The sequence below is a fragment of the Neopelma chrysocephalum genome, unplaced genomic scaffold (assembly GCF_003984885.1).
Source record: "Neopelma chrysocephalum unplaced genomic scaffold, ASM398488v2 Primary Assembly neopelma1_118, whole genome shotgun sequence".
In the NCBI taxonomy this organism is placed as follows: Eukaryota; Metazoa; Chordata; class Aves; order Passeriformes; family Pipridae; genus Neopelma; species Neopelma chrysocephalum.
The window spans coordinates 466,688-482,788 of NW_020897780.1; positions in this window are offsets into that span (position 1 = coordinate 466,688).

A 16,101-nucleotide genomic window follows, 5' to 3' on the forward strand; every position below is an offset into this window, starting at 1 on the left:
TCTGAGATTCCCTCTTCCCTGAATTTCCCTGTCTCTCCTCCCCATCTGAGATTCCCTCTTCCCTGAATTTCCCTCCCTCTCCCCATCTCTCCCTCTCAGGCCTTTCCAGCCGCTGTCTCTCAGATGGGGCTGAGCTCCGTGGGCTGCAGGAGCTGAACCATCCTGTGCTCTCCTGTTCCTTCAGATGTGCCCCCAAAAATGCTCCCCAGGGACCTGTGAACACCAGGCTGGGCCAGACAGTTGGGAAAGAATTGGGAATTCATGGCTTGTTCTCTTTATCCGCTGGGAAGTTCGGCCTCGGTGGAAGAAAGAGGAATTTGGTCGTGGTTTTTGGACGTCTGGAAATGTGGAACTGAGGAAAAGAGGAGTGGATTGAATCCATGGAGGGTGTGTTTGGGCTGTGCTGGGACCTGCCACACACAATCCAGCTCCGTGCAGAGCCCTGACAGTGAGTCCAGCAGGGCCCAGACTCCACTTTGTGCTGGGAATTTCCGAGCTCTGTCCTTCCTTCCTTCCCCTCCTTCCTCCAACACTCATTCCCTCCTGTTTTTTGGATGCTTGGTTTTTTGTAGCCTTGGTGAATATTAGTCCCAAATATTCCCTCCCCTCTGGATTTGAAATAGGGGGTGACAAACCCACGTGTGCAGGTCCTGCAGCAGCTCCAGAGCCGGACCTGGGCTGCCCGGGGACCATCTGGGCCCATCCTTCTACTCCTGTAGAAGCCCAGATCAGCTGTTAAACCAAATATCTTTCCCATCTCATCCTTTCTCCCCTCTGACACTCCTCAAGAGTCTGCCTGAACTCCTGGATGCCGAGAACATCCAAGTTCCTGATCCAGAACCTGCAGGTTTTTGGCCGAGTGATAACTTGGAAAGGTTTTGAACCCCCCTCCCCACCTTCAGCTCTATGCAAAAACCAGCCGTGGAGAGTTTAATCATTAGAAACAATATGTAAACTGATGTGCTTGATTAAATTTAACAATGTGTGTAAAGCCATAAAGGCCAGAGCTGAGCTGGAGGAGACAGGCAGGTGCTTCTTGTTAAAATTCCTCTGCTGGATTACACGGCAGGTTGGGGGGAGTTTCCTGCCATTTGAAGGCTCACCCTTTTTGCAAGGACCATCCATCTCCCCCAGGATTGTCAAACAGCTTTTCACATCTCTGTATTTCTTGAAAACACCTTTGGTTATTGTGATTTTTAAGTAAATCAGCCTTTCCCAGAGCTCATGTTATTTTTCTGAGAAGACATCCCTATAGAGATGGTCCCACACAATGACTTTGCTCCTGTTTTTCCCTCCAAGAATTCAGGCATTGGAGGAGATATTTTTTCAAATTCTTAAGTGCATTTACATATATATATAGGTATTTATTCTTCATTTTTGAAGAATATGTATATATATGTGTATTTTTGAAGAATATGTAGGTATATATATATGTGTGTGTGTATATATATACATATATGAAGGTATTTATTCTTCATTTTTTAGAATCAACAGAAATAATTTCCCCACCTCCAGCCCTTCACAGCAGTGTGTTTTCTTTCCCTTGTGTTTTCTTTCCCTTGTGTGCTCTTTCCTTGCCCAGCCCCGGGTCTTTCTTTTCCCAGCCCTGGGACCTTCCTTGCCCAGCCCTCGGACCCTCCTCCCCGCCAACATTAAAAGAAAAAGTGCTTTTGTGTAAACTGGGGAAGGAGCCCCGAGGTGTTGCAGCTCCTCAGACAAGGTTTGCACAAGCAAGGGAAGGTCAGTGGTGCTTTTATGGGAACCCCTGGTTAATGTATGTCTGATAAAACCCCTCGTTTTTCTATTCCCATTATTCCTGAGCTCCCTCCCTCAGCCCTGAGTGCCCCAGGATTTGGGAGGGTTTTTCAAGGAAACGTCCAGGTTTGCTCAGGGCAAACGTGCCCCAGGTTCAGAGTCTGGGACAGACCAAAGAACCGGCATCTAAATAAATGTTTGCATAAAAATCACACACCTTCAGCTTTATGGGCCCTCCTGGCTCTGGCTGCAGCCTGGGGGAGAGGGGGGAGGTTTGTGGGCTCCCTGCACAGCCCGTGGCACGGAGGGCAAGCCCAGACTCTCCTCTTGCCCCCCAGATCATAGAGGGCAAGCCCAGACTCTCCTCCTGCCCCCCAGATCACAGAGGGCAAGCCCAGACTCTCCTCTTGCCCCCCAGATCATAGAGGGGAAGCCCAGACTCTCCTCTTGCCCCCCAGATCACAGAGGGCAAGCCCAGACCCTCCTCTTGCCCCCCAGATCATAGAGGGGAAACCCAGACTCTCCTCTTGCCCCCCAGATGGGCTGGGCAGGGTTGGAGCTGGGCAGGTTGGTGCCCTGAGCTCCTCTAGCAGCTCCTCTGGCAGCTCCTCTGGCAGCTCCACCGGCCCCCAGGGCTGGGAATCTCAGCTGGGGCCTTTGGAGGAACCTCAGGGGAATCAGAGAGTGGTTTTAACTGGCAACCAGAGGGATCCTGGTCTCAACCTCATCATTTTGTCCCCATCACCAAATGGGCTTTTCCTCCATGGCCACTCGGCTCAGTGGGGATGGAAAAAGGGCCAAAGCTCATTCCCAGAGCCCTGCACGGCCCCAGCCCTGAGAGGAAAGGGAGAGTTGGGAATAACAAGCCCTTCTCCCTGCCCTCAGTGTGGGCAGCTGATGGTGAAGAGTGAGAGCACTTCACCTCCTGGTTGTGCTTGTTCTGCTTCACCTCCTCAGGCTGAGTTTGGCTGAGTTTTGGACTCCTGGGAACTGCAGCTCTCCCACCCCATCTGTAGGGAGCTCTCTGTGCCCAGAGGTCTCTGTGCTTGGAGCTCTCTGTGCCCCCAGCCAAGCCCCCAGCACCGTAAATCCGTGTTTTCCAACCCAAACCACTGAACCACCTTCAGGTTCGTCGCTTCTCACTTCCCACTTGCTCTTTTCGTGTTGCTGAATCCAGCCCTGAGCTGGCTGGGACAGCAGCCCCCCAGTTTCCTGTCCCTGTCCCCAGTCCCCCATCAGCACCAGTCCGTGGAGGATGTGAAATCTGGGATGAGATTCCAGGGCTCGCAGCCTCCGTTCCTGCTGATGCAGCTCCATTTCTTGCCAGTCCCATGTCCTTTCTTGGAGTGCTTTTGGCAGTCTGTTCCTACATCTGTGCTCAACCATCATTCAGGCACATTCCACTGAACCTAGGACTGCACAGGCACATGAAACAATGGGATATGTGTGGAGCAGAACTGGAAAAGCTTTGGAATTCTGTCATGTCCCACTGTTGCCATTACCTTTGTCTGTGCTCCACATCTTAACATTCCGTGAAGAGGTAAAATACTGAATTAGGAAATCCCATTAATGAAGTAATTTGAGGTTTTGAATGTGGCTGCAGCTATTCTTTATTAAAATACTTCCCAGAATCAAGTTCTTCCTCTTCCCCACCCAAGCTTCAGAAGAAAAGGGGAACATTCAGGACTTGGATTTCTCCGAGACTGAAATAAATGTTGGCTCGTCTCTGCTCCCAGCAGGAATTCAAAGCCCAAGGCTGAGCACTTTAAATAAAAACCCCAAGATTTGGTTTGCATTTGGTTTATGGCTTCTGCTGTAAAGGAATTAATGTATTTCAGAAGACCCAGGAGCCTGGTGGTTGGGTACTACCCTGGGACTTGAGAGGTCTGAGTAGAACTTCTGGTTTTACCATCATCTCTGATTTTATTTCCACCTCTCCCAGCCACTGTAAACTACTCAGAGATCTCTGTGGAACTCTGCTGTATAAGGGTCAATATCATTTATAGCCTAAAATGCAAAGAAATCCTCCTGAATCGGCCTAGAATCCAAGAATCTGCCTTGTTTGCCAACACTGGGCATGAAAAAACGTGAAATATGGCAAAGCTGTGGGGTCACCCAGCCTGGGTGAGGGCAGGGCTCAGGGAAAGATGCAGAGATGCTTTGGGAACAGCAGGAATTGGCTGGAACACCAGGAATGGCTCCACCAGGGACCAGGCACTGAGAGCCTCAAGGTGTGTCCACCTCAGGGGGATGTTCTGTCCCAAAATCCAACCCCCCTTTAGCTGGTCCCTTTAACCAGCCCCCAAAATCCATCTGTCTGAAATGCTCTCCCAAACATCCAGAGGGAAAGGGTGACCTGGGAGTGGCTGTTCCTGGCTCACAGGGATGATGCAGGGCAGGGTCAGCAGGGCCCAAGCAGCAACCCCAGAGCTCAGCAAAACCCTGCAGGAGGACAGGACTGATCCCACAAGTGGGATTTCCAGACACAGGCTGTGAGAAAAGCCCTTTATTCCCACCTCTGACATGGGAATTAGGGCAGGGATGGCTCTGGCTTTGCCCCCTGCAGCCCTGGCATCACCAGTGCTGAGGGGGCAGAGCTGGTGGGCACAGGTCTGACATCCCAAACTTTGGCTCCTTGGGGGTCCTCTGCTCTGACCACCTCCCAGAACAGGCCTGGTGGGAAGGAGGAGGAATTAATTAGGAATTGGGGTTCTCTGTTCAGCCAGGTCTGTTGGTTTGGGTGGGATTTATTGTGGTTTTTTTTTTTTTCCTCCTATCTCCCTGTTCGGTCTTAAAAAATCACCCCAATCAGTGGGAATTACCACTTTTCCTCCTTATTTTTCTTTCTCTCCCTCTTTTTATTTTTTTTTCCACTTTTTCTTTTGCTACAAATATCAAATGTGAGCGGGACAAGAAATCAGATACAAAAATCCTCCGAGGGAATTTGCTGGCACTGGTTTCTCTGCTCTCTCCTCTTCTGTCAAAGCATTTCTCCCCCTCGTTCCTCACTTCCCCTTTGAACCCCCTCAAGAGAGAATTCTCCGGGTTCTTCTACACCGTGGAGCCCCGGCATGATTTGGGGGGGCTGAGTCCGCCCAAGCCCACCCCAAAGTCCCCTCCCATGCTCTGGGGGCCTTTTTCACCTCCTGGGAAGTGTAATTCCACCCAATAACGCTTTGGATATAAATCAGGATATAAATCAGGGTCCCTGATCCCCCCAAAACCGGCTCAGGGCATCAGAACAACCTTCTCACCGAGCAGGGGGTGGTCCGGTGGGGAGTTGGATTTGACCCCCGAGGATAAAGCTGCCGAGACCCGAGGGGCTGCAAACGAGTCCCCTTCCCGGCCGGGCCCCCCACCCCGTTTCCCCCCCGCCGCGGTTCAATTTGCTCCGTGCCAGAGGGGAAATTTATCGCCGCCCGAACAAGAGCACGGGGCTTTTTTATTTTTTTTTTTTGGCGACAAATACGGCCTAAGTGACATTCTCAGCCTCGAGTCTCCCTCCGGGAAAAGCCGCCGCGAGGTTTTACAGTAAATCCCGGTGTTTCGGCTTCCAACGGGACGGGTCGTAAATCCACAGCCCGCCCTCCCCCTCCCGCGGTTCCGGAGAGGAAAAACGGGGGAAAAAAACTTTCCCGGGGGAGAGGGAAAAGGATTGGGGATGATTCGTTCATAAATTAAATAAATCCTGCGTAATCCCGGGAAATCCCGGCTCTGGGGGTCTTCTCCAGCCGAGGGGCCTGAGGAAGGGGGGTCCCGTCCAGGCTCTGCACCCACCGTCTGCAGGGAAAACCATCCCTAATAAAGCTCCCGGGAAGAGGGTGAGGGGCTTCCCCGGACAGAAAGGACCGGGAAGGTCTTGGGGGGCAGCCCCGGCGGTGCCACGGGCAGTTTTCTTGCCTCAAGGACGAGTCTGAGGTGGCGGTGGCAGCGAGGGGGTCACCCGGCAGCCGGGAGGGTCGGACCGAGCCTGTTCCCACCACCGAAAAACCCTGGAACTGTGCTTGGGGACGTTTAGAAGTACGAAAACTACTCAATTTTTTTTTTTTTTTTGCAGCGGGAAAAACCCAACCCCTTTTTTTACATCATTGAAACTGGCAGATAATGCCCATTTTAATTTATTTGGGATAACGACAACTCTCCAATATTTAAACCCATCCCAAAAACCGACAACCTAAAGCCTGATTTCCCATTTTGAAGGGGAAACTCTTAAAATCAGTGTGGCCCTTCTGCCACCGCACGTTTGCAAAAGCTCTGCAAAAACCTCTCGATTTTTGGTGTTTTCGTTTACTTTGTTCATTTTTTTTTTTACGCGAACACAAAGCGAATAATAAGGAGACATTTAAACAATAATATCGGCGCTGTGTAAGTTTCTGTCGGGAGGAACGATTGCACGAAACGCAAATTTCAACCTCGAAAATGTCTCCGTAAAAACACTCGCGCTCGTATCAACCATTTCCCGGTCGAAAATTCGCACTAAATCCCCACCCACAGCCGCTGTTGCTCTTCCCGAATCCGAAATAAATCTCTCCCTAGATCCAGACACCGAATTTTTTAGGCTGCGGATTATTGTTTGTCTCTATTCGCAGTTGCACTTCCCGCCGGGTAAATGAAATTCTCCGTCCCGGGTTCCCTGCGTGCGTGGGAGGTTTTTCTTTGTTCGCTGCCCGCCTGAAGAAGAGGAGAGCGAAGTTATAAGCGAAGACAAGGAAGAGCCCGCAGCGCCAAATTTCCCGTGGAAAAGCGAAGAAACGCTCCCTTTGGCCGGCGCTGAGGGGAAGGGAAAGAGGAGCCGAATTCTCCTCGCTCCGCTTTGCGTCCTCCTCGATTTCTGTTCTGCGGAGAGTCATGATTAGAGCCGAGCGACACAAAACAAAATAAACCCCAACCCGACGATTGTTCTTTGCACAAACCCGCCGCTTATTCGGTAATTTTCCATCTGTTTGGCTCCCGAACAAAGGCACTCGCGATTTTTCAGAGCTTGGCCGCAAGAAAACGTATTTTGAAGGAGGTCGAGGGAAGCGGAGCCGCTTGTGCCGCATACGCTTGGTCTTCCCAGGCAATAATCCCCTCCTGCACATTTGCAGACGCACCTGATGAGCTTGAAGAAAGCACAAATACATCACAGCGCTCTGCTACCTTTGTTTTACTCCTTATCTTCCGGATTTCCCCCTCCTCTGCCGGAGAAGTTATTCCTTCCGTCCCTTCGCGTTAAATATTGCTGGTGGTATTTGAATAATTGTTATTATTAATCACTTTATTCTGCGTTTGTAATTCGAGCTGGTGGCGCTACTTTGCTCTTGAAATTTAATTTGTGCTTCAGGGGGACTTCACGCGGCTGCAGGGGCGGCTACAAAGAAATAAAGGCAAGGGAGAAAAGCCAAGTACCAGCCCAAAAAACTGCTCTGTTGCTTCAGGAGAGCGCGGTGGGACACAGGGCAGGGAGGATTGTGGACTGATGAGGATTCACAACCCTCGCAGCTCTTGCTCCTCGCACCCATCCTTAGCGTTTGCTGCCTGTCACAAAGAGGGGACGGTCGGTCCCTCACTGCGGGCTCATTTCGGAGGGTTGATCTGGAACACTAGAAGCCCTAAAGCTCATGAGAAAGGAGAATCCAAGGCGGGCTGGGTGGGATTTGGAGGAGCTTTGCTGTCGTCCGGCTCAGTCAGAAAATCTGGGGATGTCAACGCCCAGACGGAATGATTCTTATATATATATTTATATATATATATATACAAATATAAATATCAAAATACAATGTGTGGAGCCAGGTCGAGGCCCGGGGGTTTCCCTGCCCGAGCCGGGGGGTGCGGAGCTCTCCGCGGTGCTGCTGCCCGGGGTTCAAGCGCGGGAGGATCCCACCGAGCCCGGAGCCCTCCCGGGTGGGACCCCCGGGCTGTCGGTCCCTGCGGACCCCGGGGTGGGCTCTGCCTTGGGGCGGGGGTTGTTCTGCCCCGCTCCTGGGCAGGGATGTTCCTGCAGGAGCACCGAGAACATCCCATCGTGCAGCGCCGCGTCCCCGGAGCGTTTTGGGGGTAATTAAGGAAAAAGCAACATTTATTATCTGTGTTCTGTCACTACGGGCATGGAGCGGGACATGACTCGCTTATCATTTTCCCTGTGATCTTTCTGCTCAAAGGAACGAGTCCCATCTGTCGGGCAGAGCAAAGCTGCTCGAGTTGAATCCATAAATGTTCCCGTTTAAGGGGTGCAACCTTTGACAGAACAGAGTACAAGCCTTTGAAGGGCTCAGTTGTGCAACCGGCGTTAAATGGCCCGGGTGACTCTGTCACAAACCACGCGCGCTCGCTTTGGGCAAAGGTTTGCTCTGTGCAAATATGATCTTGTCCATTTGCCGGGAAATTTATTGCCTTCCCAATCATGTGAGTCCCACGCTATCTGCCGACTTAAAAGCTTAAACATCGCGGATTCATCTTCTGCGTGCCCACGTTTCATTAAGGTGCCTCATAAATTCATTCTGACTTTCATTAGTTTGCCTTCGCTTCCGCGTTACACTTGTTTTCTGTCTTTTCAAAGCGTCTCGGTTTGAGTTTCCCTTTAAGCTCTGAGCCGGAGACACGATGTTTGTTCTGGTGTGTGTTAAACTGGGGTGGTTTCTCCTGGCTGGGCAGCTGCCGTCGGAGGAGAGCCCCCAAAATCTTCTGGAAATGTTATCCACGTGCTTTCTCCAGTCGGTATTTCATCCCCTCCCGGCCTCTGCTCCTCCTCTCGCCTTCCCTGGAGTTGTGGAGGAGCCGAAGCCGCGCAGGGAGGGCAGAATTCCCGCAGCCTCCCGCTCCCTCCCGGCGGGTTTTATCCCGCGCCTTTGGAGAGCAGGGTCGGGATCCGAAGGGGAAGTGAGGACAGGCTGGGGCTGGGCCGGGATCTGCGGATCAGCTGCTCCCGGGAGCGCCTGACGGGATCAGAGGTCAATAAAGGCGTTCTGCAGGGAAAGCGGGAGGCGAGGGCTGCAAGGAGGAAGGTCGGAGTCCCAGGCTCAGTTTTACCTCGTTCCCACCCAGCATCAGGGATCTCCCACCGCCCTCGGGCACCAAATCCGCTCCTTTTGTCCCTTGCAAATACAAATCGGGCTCCAAATCCATCCTTTCTGCCCTTTGCAAAATACTAAAAAATCACTGAAAACTTATAAATCTTAGCTGTGAATTAAACCCATTGTTCCCTGTCCTGTTCACCAGGAAATTAAAGCCCCCAACACACCCCAGTCTCGCCCCCACTTTCACCTATTATTTAGGCAGCGCTCTGAAATTTATCTCTAGACTTTACTTCTTCAGGAACTCAAATATTTAAATGTCTTCAAGGTCTCATTGCATTTATACAGAAAAGGAGAAATTGCTGGGATTCACTGCTCAGTGTTTGTGAAGGGTCTGAACCGGGGGAAAAATGAAAAGCCACTGGAATTTCTTTTTTTCCTCCTTTGCCATCAGTTTGCAGGTCCCCTGTAGGATTTGGCCTCGCACAGCTATGGCAGGGCAATAATTTTTATTGATAATAATGGTAAAATTAGGTGCATATGGATCGTATTGTTATAATATGACGGGGTTATATTGTTATGGTTCTCTTTTATTTTTTAAAGAATTGTTATATACGGCTATGAAAGGGAAGTTTAAATTAGAAAGCTACTCTGGACATTGGATTTATTGCATTGCATAAAACACTCATCAACCTGCTCGATCTGCTTTTCCTCTTTACAGCTTTCTGGGTGATGGCTGAGCCGGGACTTTGCCCAGACTCTGCCCCTCAGAGAAGGAAAGTCCCTCCTGATGGTTATCACTGCCCTGGAGACTTTAAGGAGTTAACTCCAGACCTTGCTCTGGCTCCATTTCTGCTCAGTGCATTTTATGGGCTCCTTTTAACTCCCAGCACAGATTTGACACTCTGGCCTTTCGTAATAATCCTCTCACTCATGTTGTTTCTTCTGGAAACTTCTCCTGCTCAGCCTGTGCCAAAAAGCTCCACATTCCACTTCTCCCAGGCCTGAGTGGGTTTTTTCCTCATTCCTGCTTTTTTTTTTTTTCCCGGTAGTTAACAGTGAGAGACAGGATGGTTCAAGGACTGCTGTAACAAGGTTTTGTTCATTTATTTTCCAGATATTCCCTCACTGAGCCACTCACCCTCCCCAGGATGAAGTGGTCTGGTGGGATCCACTTCCCTTCCAATATCTGCACATCGGGTTTTCCCAAGTTTCTCCCTGGAATTAGTTAGGAAATCACTGGGGTGACCAACTGCCCTCCTCCAGAGGGTTGTGCCTTTACTCAGGAGCATTTTGACCCCCTTCCCTCTGCCCACCTTCCCCTCCTGGACACCTCCAAGTGCTTCACTGGCACACCCGGGACACCTCTCACACGCTCAATAAAACGTGTTTGAAAGGCTGGCTTGGATCTTCACCGCCCTCTTAGGAAAGAGGACATCTGAAAAAAATTAGGTTTAATTCCTGCCTTCTGCAACGGGGCATCTTGCAAAATGTTACAGTTTCGGGAGCCTTGTTTTGCAGATGGGGAGGCTGAGGCAGAGAGGAGGCTCATTTGTTACCCAGTGGTACAGAATTAAACTTGGAATTTAACTTTTGCCAGGGTTTTGCTCACCAGGCTGCCTGCTCAGGGCAGAGTCTGTTTGCTGGAGTGAGAGTGTGTTGCATAAATAAATTGTGTGCTGAAAATCGAGTATTTGGAGGAGGCTGAGAGAGAGAGAGAGACCTGTGGAGCTGCTTGTTTTACCCACCATACAACTGAATCCTCTGGCTGGGGTCTAAAAAAAAGATTAAAGAAAATAAATTCAACAAAACCCTGATGAAAATAAATGGTTAGATACATTTAGGATTGGATCACCCAGCATAAAGTTCTGGTTGATTCAAAAGAAACTCTACTTTATTTTTAACTCTGATTTTTTTCCTTTTCTTGGAGCCAGTTTGATGAATGTCACCGTGTAAAGAATCACCGGCTGCCCCAAACTCCCCATAGGTTCCCCCATCTGCGTTTTCCATTTTACGGCCTTCCTCCATCGCCGTAATTTGAGCTTCTGCCTGGAAGGAGCAGCGAGAGGGGAAAACCCTCCCAGGCACCTCGGTGTGAGCAGAGACGCCCAGCTCAGCTCCAGCTCCAGCCGGGCATTGCCCTCTCCTGGAGGACGGGAGAAAAGTCGCATCCCACGACCTTCCAATCCTTCCTCTCGGGCTGGGATCCCTCCACCTGCCAGACCCCGGGGATAGTTCTGCTCTCCCGGGTCACACTGTCCTGTAAGAGAAGATTTTCTCCATCCAAAAATTCGGGATGAGCCCATCTGAGCTGCCAGGGCCAGAGGGAGGGTTGGGATGGAGGGTGGGAGGGCTCTGTCCCAGCCTGGGCAGGGGCCAGGGAAATATTCACCCTCTGTTTCAGACCACAGGCAAGTGGTTCCTCCCCAAACACAGCAGAACTCACTGCTCCTGGGGGACTGAGGAGCCAGGATTGGGAATGAGAGCTGGAAAGGGATCTGGAAAGGCAGATCTCCAAGGGCTGCATCCACCTGTCAATCATTATAGACCAGGCCAGGAAGGTTTTTACCCTGCTGAGACATCAGCCCCAGCAAAGCTGCACTCTGTGCACGCAGCCTTTTCCCTGGATATCTGCTCCTGGGCCGCTCTGGGAGCCGGGATTGGGGTTGGGAGTGGGTTTGGATGATGCCCCAGGGTTGGGAGTGGGTTTGGGTGATGCTCCAGGGTTGGGAGTGGGTTTGGATGATGCTCCAGGGTTGGGAGTGGGTTTGGATGATGCCCCAGGGTTGGGAGTGGGTTTGGATGATGCTCCAGGATTGGAAGTGGATTTGGATGATGCCCCAGGCTGACGTGTGCCGTGACAAACCCTGTTCCACCCGGCAGCTCCTGGGACTCGCAGCATTTCTGGTGTTGGTTCCTTGTTAACAGCCTGACATATTCCAATTCCAGCCATCCCAGGTCACATGGGGAGTCCCCTCCATCCCTGGAGGTGCCCAAGGAACAGCAGGACGTGGCCCTCAGTGCTCTGGGCTGGTTGACAAGGTGGGGATGGGGCAGAGGTTGGACTCGGTGATCTCGGAGGTCTTTTCCAACCCAAACGATTCTGTGATTCTGTGCTCTTTCCTCTCCCTTCCCGTGTCCCCAGCTCTGTCCCTGTCCCCAGCTCTATCCCTGTGCCCATTCCCAGGAGCTGCTGCCCCTCCTGCCCCTGCTGAGCCAGGAGATTCCCAAGGTGCTGGGAGAGCTCCGCGGGGCAGTGACACGGGAAGGCAAAGCATAAATCCTTTATGTATTTAAGTCTCGTAAAAACGGAGCCCACGTCTCCTTCAGCTGCTCCCCCCGAGGCCCAGAGACTCGGCCTGATATGAAACAGGGTTGTGTGGGGGTTTTTTTTAGCGTTGCTATTTGGATAAGGGCACCAGCAGGGGAGAAGGTCCATTTCTCTGCCTAATGGTCCTTCAAACGCTCTTGTGAAGTTGAATTAACGCCACTAAAGGGAAAGATTAGGAGTCACTTTAAAGCGGCTCTGGGGGAAGTTTCCAAGCCAATCTGTTTGCACCCATGACACTGTATAAAGGCAGAGCTAATGGGAGTGCAGTGAAGTCATAAAGACAGCCTTGGTTTTAAATTAACAAGAGCATTATTTACACCTAGGACCGGCATACAGCAAACCCTTCCCATCATCTCTGCTGCTTTCCAGCTTCCCCCCCCCCCCCTCGACTGGCTTAGAAAATATTAGGGTGGTTAATTAAATAGACAATATAAAACTTCAAAAAGCTTTGATTCCCTTGTTTTCCTTATCGAGCAATTCGTTTTTATTAAGGTTGGTTGATTTCTGCCAAGATAAATGCACAATATCAGTGTTTTATTCTCCAAAGAGCCACTGAATGGGATGCTAATAACATTAAAATGACAATAAATAAGCCCAACAGCAGCTTTTATGACCTCATTTCTTCCAAGATCCCTTTTGGTTCAGTTTTGCTCCCACTCGAGTCTGAACTCACCCACCACAAAGCTCCAACCCTTCCACCACACCAGGGGGACCCATCTGGGGGCTTCTTTCCCTTTTTCCCCTCACCAAAAAATCTCTCTTTAATTCCACGACCCCTGAAAGTCCCTCATTGCTCTCAGGAGGGTTTGGTCCTGAGGCAAAGGTGAGGGGGAAGCTGAGATGGGGACTCAGGAGGGATCTGCAGACCCTTCTCCGTGCAGACAACACCCCACAGGGACCCCAAAACCCCGGGGATCCTCCTGTGGCTGCTCAGGTTGTGCCCAAGGGCCCCTGTGCCCCTCACTGTGACCCCTTGGCTGAGATCCCACTGCATTTACAGGCTCTGGAGCAGAGCCCGGGGTCCCCTCTGGTCTCCCTGGGCACGAATTTATGGCTGGAAAACATAAAACTCCTCAACGTTTATTCCTTACATTTCCCCTCCCTTCGAAAATCAATGTGGGCATTAAAAAAAGGGGCATTTTGGAGACAGATTGATGCTTTTTGCTTCCCTACAAAGGTTTCAAAGCACAGAATAAATATGTAGGTGAAGGGAAAGTGGGTCTGACAGCCGTTTAAATCAATTAGAGCCCCAAATTGCCCCAAATCAGATCACAGACACACGGAGCCTTTTCCTTTGCTGTGTTTTGGGTTAGTGGCACCTCGCTGCTGCACAGTGGGGTTTTTTATTAATATATAAATGCAGCTTGAAATGCCGGTACCAGCTCAGGGAAGTGAATTCTCGCTTTCTCTCCCAGCTCCGACGTGTTTCCCACCCGGTTAATTCTCTCTGGTTAATTAATCGAGCCCGGGGCTCCCTCTAGCGTTGCTCGGGGTCGCTCCCGGGGCAGGGGGCTGCTCTCATCCCAACCCTGCCCCGTCCCTTCCCCACCACCAGGCCTGAAAAAGGGCAGGAAAAGACCTTAAGGATGAGCTCAAGCGCCTCAGCAAGACCTGGGCTGTGGAATTTTCCCCCAGATCTGTTGGAGGGTCCTGGACCTACAAACCCCGGGTGCATTTGGAAGGTGGATTTGATGCCACGTGACAGCCTAAGGGGTCTGTGTGCAGTGGTGTGTGGTGCTGCCTGTGTGGGATGTGCAGGGAACAGCAGCAGGATTGTGCCCTGATCCTGCTCCCAGCACCCCCATCTCCCTCCCTGGGCAGAGCAGGGCACACCTGAGCTCAGCAGACACCCACAGACCTTCACCTGAGGGGTCCAGGGGTGCAACTCAACGTCTCTCAACCCCTGAATGCCTCATTTTCCTCTTTGGGATGGAGATCCCAGCAAAGAAATAAGATTTCTGTGGACTGTTCTACCCTGTCTGCCCTAAAACAAGGCTTGGAGGGCTCTTTGCTCCTCTGGCTGCTGTTCCTGGGGGGAAACCAAGGCACAGAGCTGGGAATGACTCCCCAGAGCTCTGTGGGATCTCCTGGAGACTTTCCTGGTTGTGCTGGACACAGATTTGGGATCCAACCTCCTGCTGTTCCTCTGGGCTCTTTCCCTGCCCTTTGGGGAATCTCTTCCTCTCTTCCCAAGCTGCAAAGACGCCTCTGGGCAGCCTCTTTTCTCCCTTCTCTCCTCCTTTCTCCCTTCTCTTCTCTTTTCTCCCTTCTCTCCTCCTTTCTCCCTTCTCTCCTCCTTTCTCCCTTCTCTCCCCCTTTCTCCCTTCTCTCCCCCTCAAGGCTTCCCCAGTGGATTGGGATGTTCTTTCTGTCCTTTCCTTCCTAAACCTGCCAGCCCTGGGGCCTCTGGGCCTGCCCAGAATGCAAATAGTAATAAATAATGGGGCCTTCTGGCTCCAGCCATCCTGCCCCTCCTTTCTGCCCTCCCTCTCTCCCCTCCCTCAGCCCCAGAGCATCCTTTGGGGGGTCTGCAGGTATGCAGCCAGCCGGGAGGAGCCCATCATTCTTGGGCAAGTCGTTGTTTCTCCTCGTTCCTCTTTGTTTGGAGGACTTTTCCTGGTGATCTCCAGCAGACACACCTCGAGTTTCAATCCCAACCTCTCTCCCTCCTGCTCCTTATTCAAGACCGTGACCTGCGACCTTCAAGGTCAGACGTCTCTAATCCCAAGAACAACATCTCTCCAGTCAACAGGGGGATCTCTCTCTCCCTTTCTCTCTCTCTCTCTCCCCCCCTAAATTCCTCCAATCTGGCTGCACAAATCCCTCCTCCTCCGAGAAAGGAAAAGAGAAAAAAAAAAAAAGAAAAGAAAAATCCCAGCACATTAGTAAAAATAATATATGAGGGGTAGTGGCTCTGGGGGGTGGGGTGGGGACAAGAGACCTTAAAAGGCCCCCATCTCCCATGGATGGGAACTAAATGGTTTCAGGATGGTGCCACAACTTGCCTTTGCTCTGTTGGAGGGGAGACACTCCGAGCTCTGCCTCTGGGATCCATCGTTTCATTTTGCTCCTGTGACTCCCCTTTGGATTTTGGGGTCTTTTCATTCTGTTTTATTACTTTATGAGGGAGTGGGGAGCAGACCCCCACCACCTTCCAAGCACAGAGGTGGAGAAATGGGATTTTTTTGGCTCTCTCTGGGATCCAAACCTTCAGAGGGAGTGGAGAAGGGGAGGTTGTGTCATCGAGGGTGTGAAATGCTGACACTGCCCAGAGAAGAACCATAAAGCCAAGAGGCTGAAGGTCCCTGGACAAGGGCCAGGTGGGTGAGGGGGAGAGGAGGGCTCACATCAGCCACTTCCAAGTGGAGTTAAGCCATGGATTTGCTCTTGCTTTGCTTCTCCCCTGACTGGATTTCCAGTGCTGCTTTTCCCCTTCTTCAGCTGCTCCAGGCTGGGATTGGGTCGGGATTTTTCTGTCAACACGGGAGCAGAGTGACCCTCGGGATGTCCTGAGGACAGGAAACCCTCGGGACAAACCAGCCTCGGCATCTTCCTGCGGAGACCAGAGGGGCTCTGCCACCGCCACGGGAATTCCAAGGGCTTCTAAAGAGCCGAAAATCCCCCCGGCTGGAATCAGAGTTCAGCTCCAGACCTGAAAATCCTGCGGTTTGAGGCCAGGTCGTGAATCAGCTGCAAGGTTTGAACGTTTAAATTCGTGCTAAAGCCGGGGGGGTCTCTCACCGGGAAGGGCAGCCAGGAGGGAAAGGGATGGGGAGTTACGGGATTAAATGAAACCGTGTCCTGGGAGTCGGGTCGTAAACACTCGTTACCTGGTGGTTTTCAGGCTGGGGAGGTGTAAAGTTACTTTTACAAGGAAGGTTTTTCTGAGAACCAGAATTGGGACAGGGATGCCCGACCCGGGGACCAGCCGGCAGCAAATCTGGGGAGGCAGCGGTTTGGGGCCGTTTCTCGTGTGATTTGTGTCGTGTGGCAAAACCCGCCGCGTGTCCCCCGCCCTCGGTA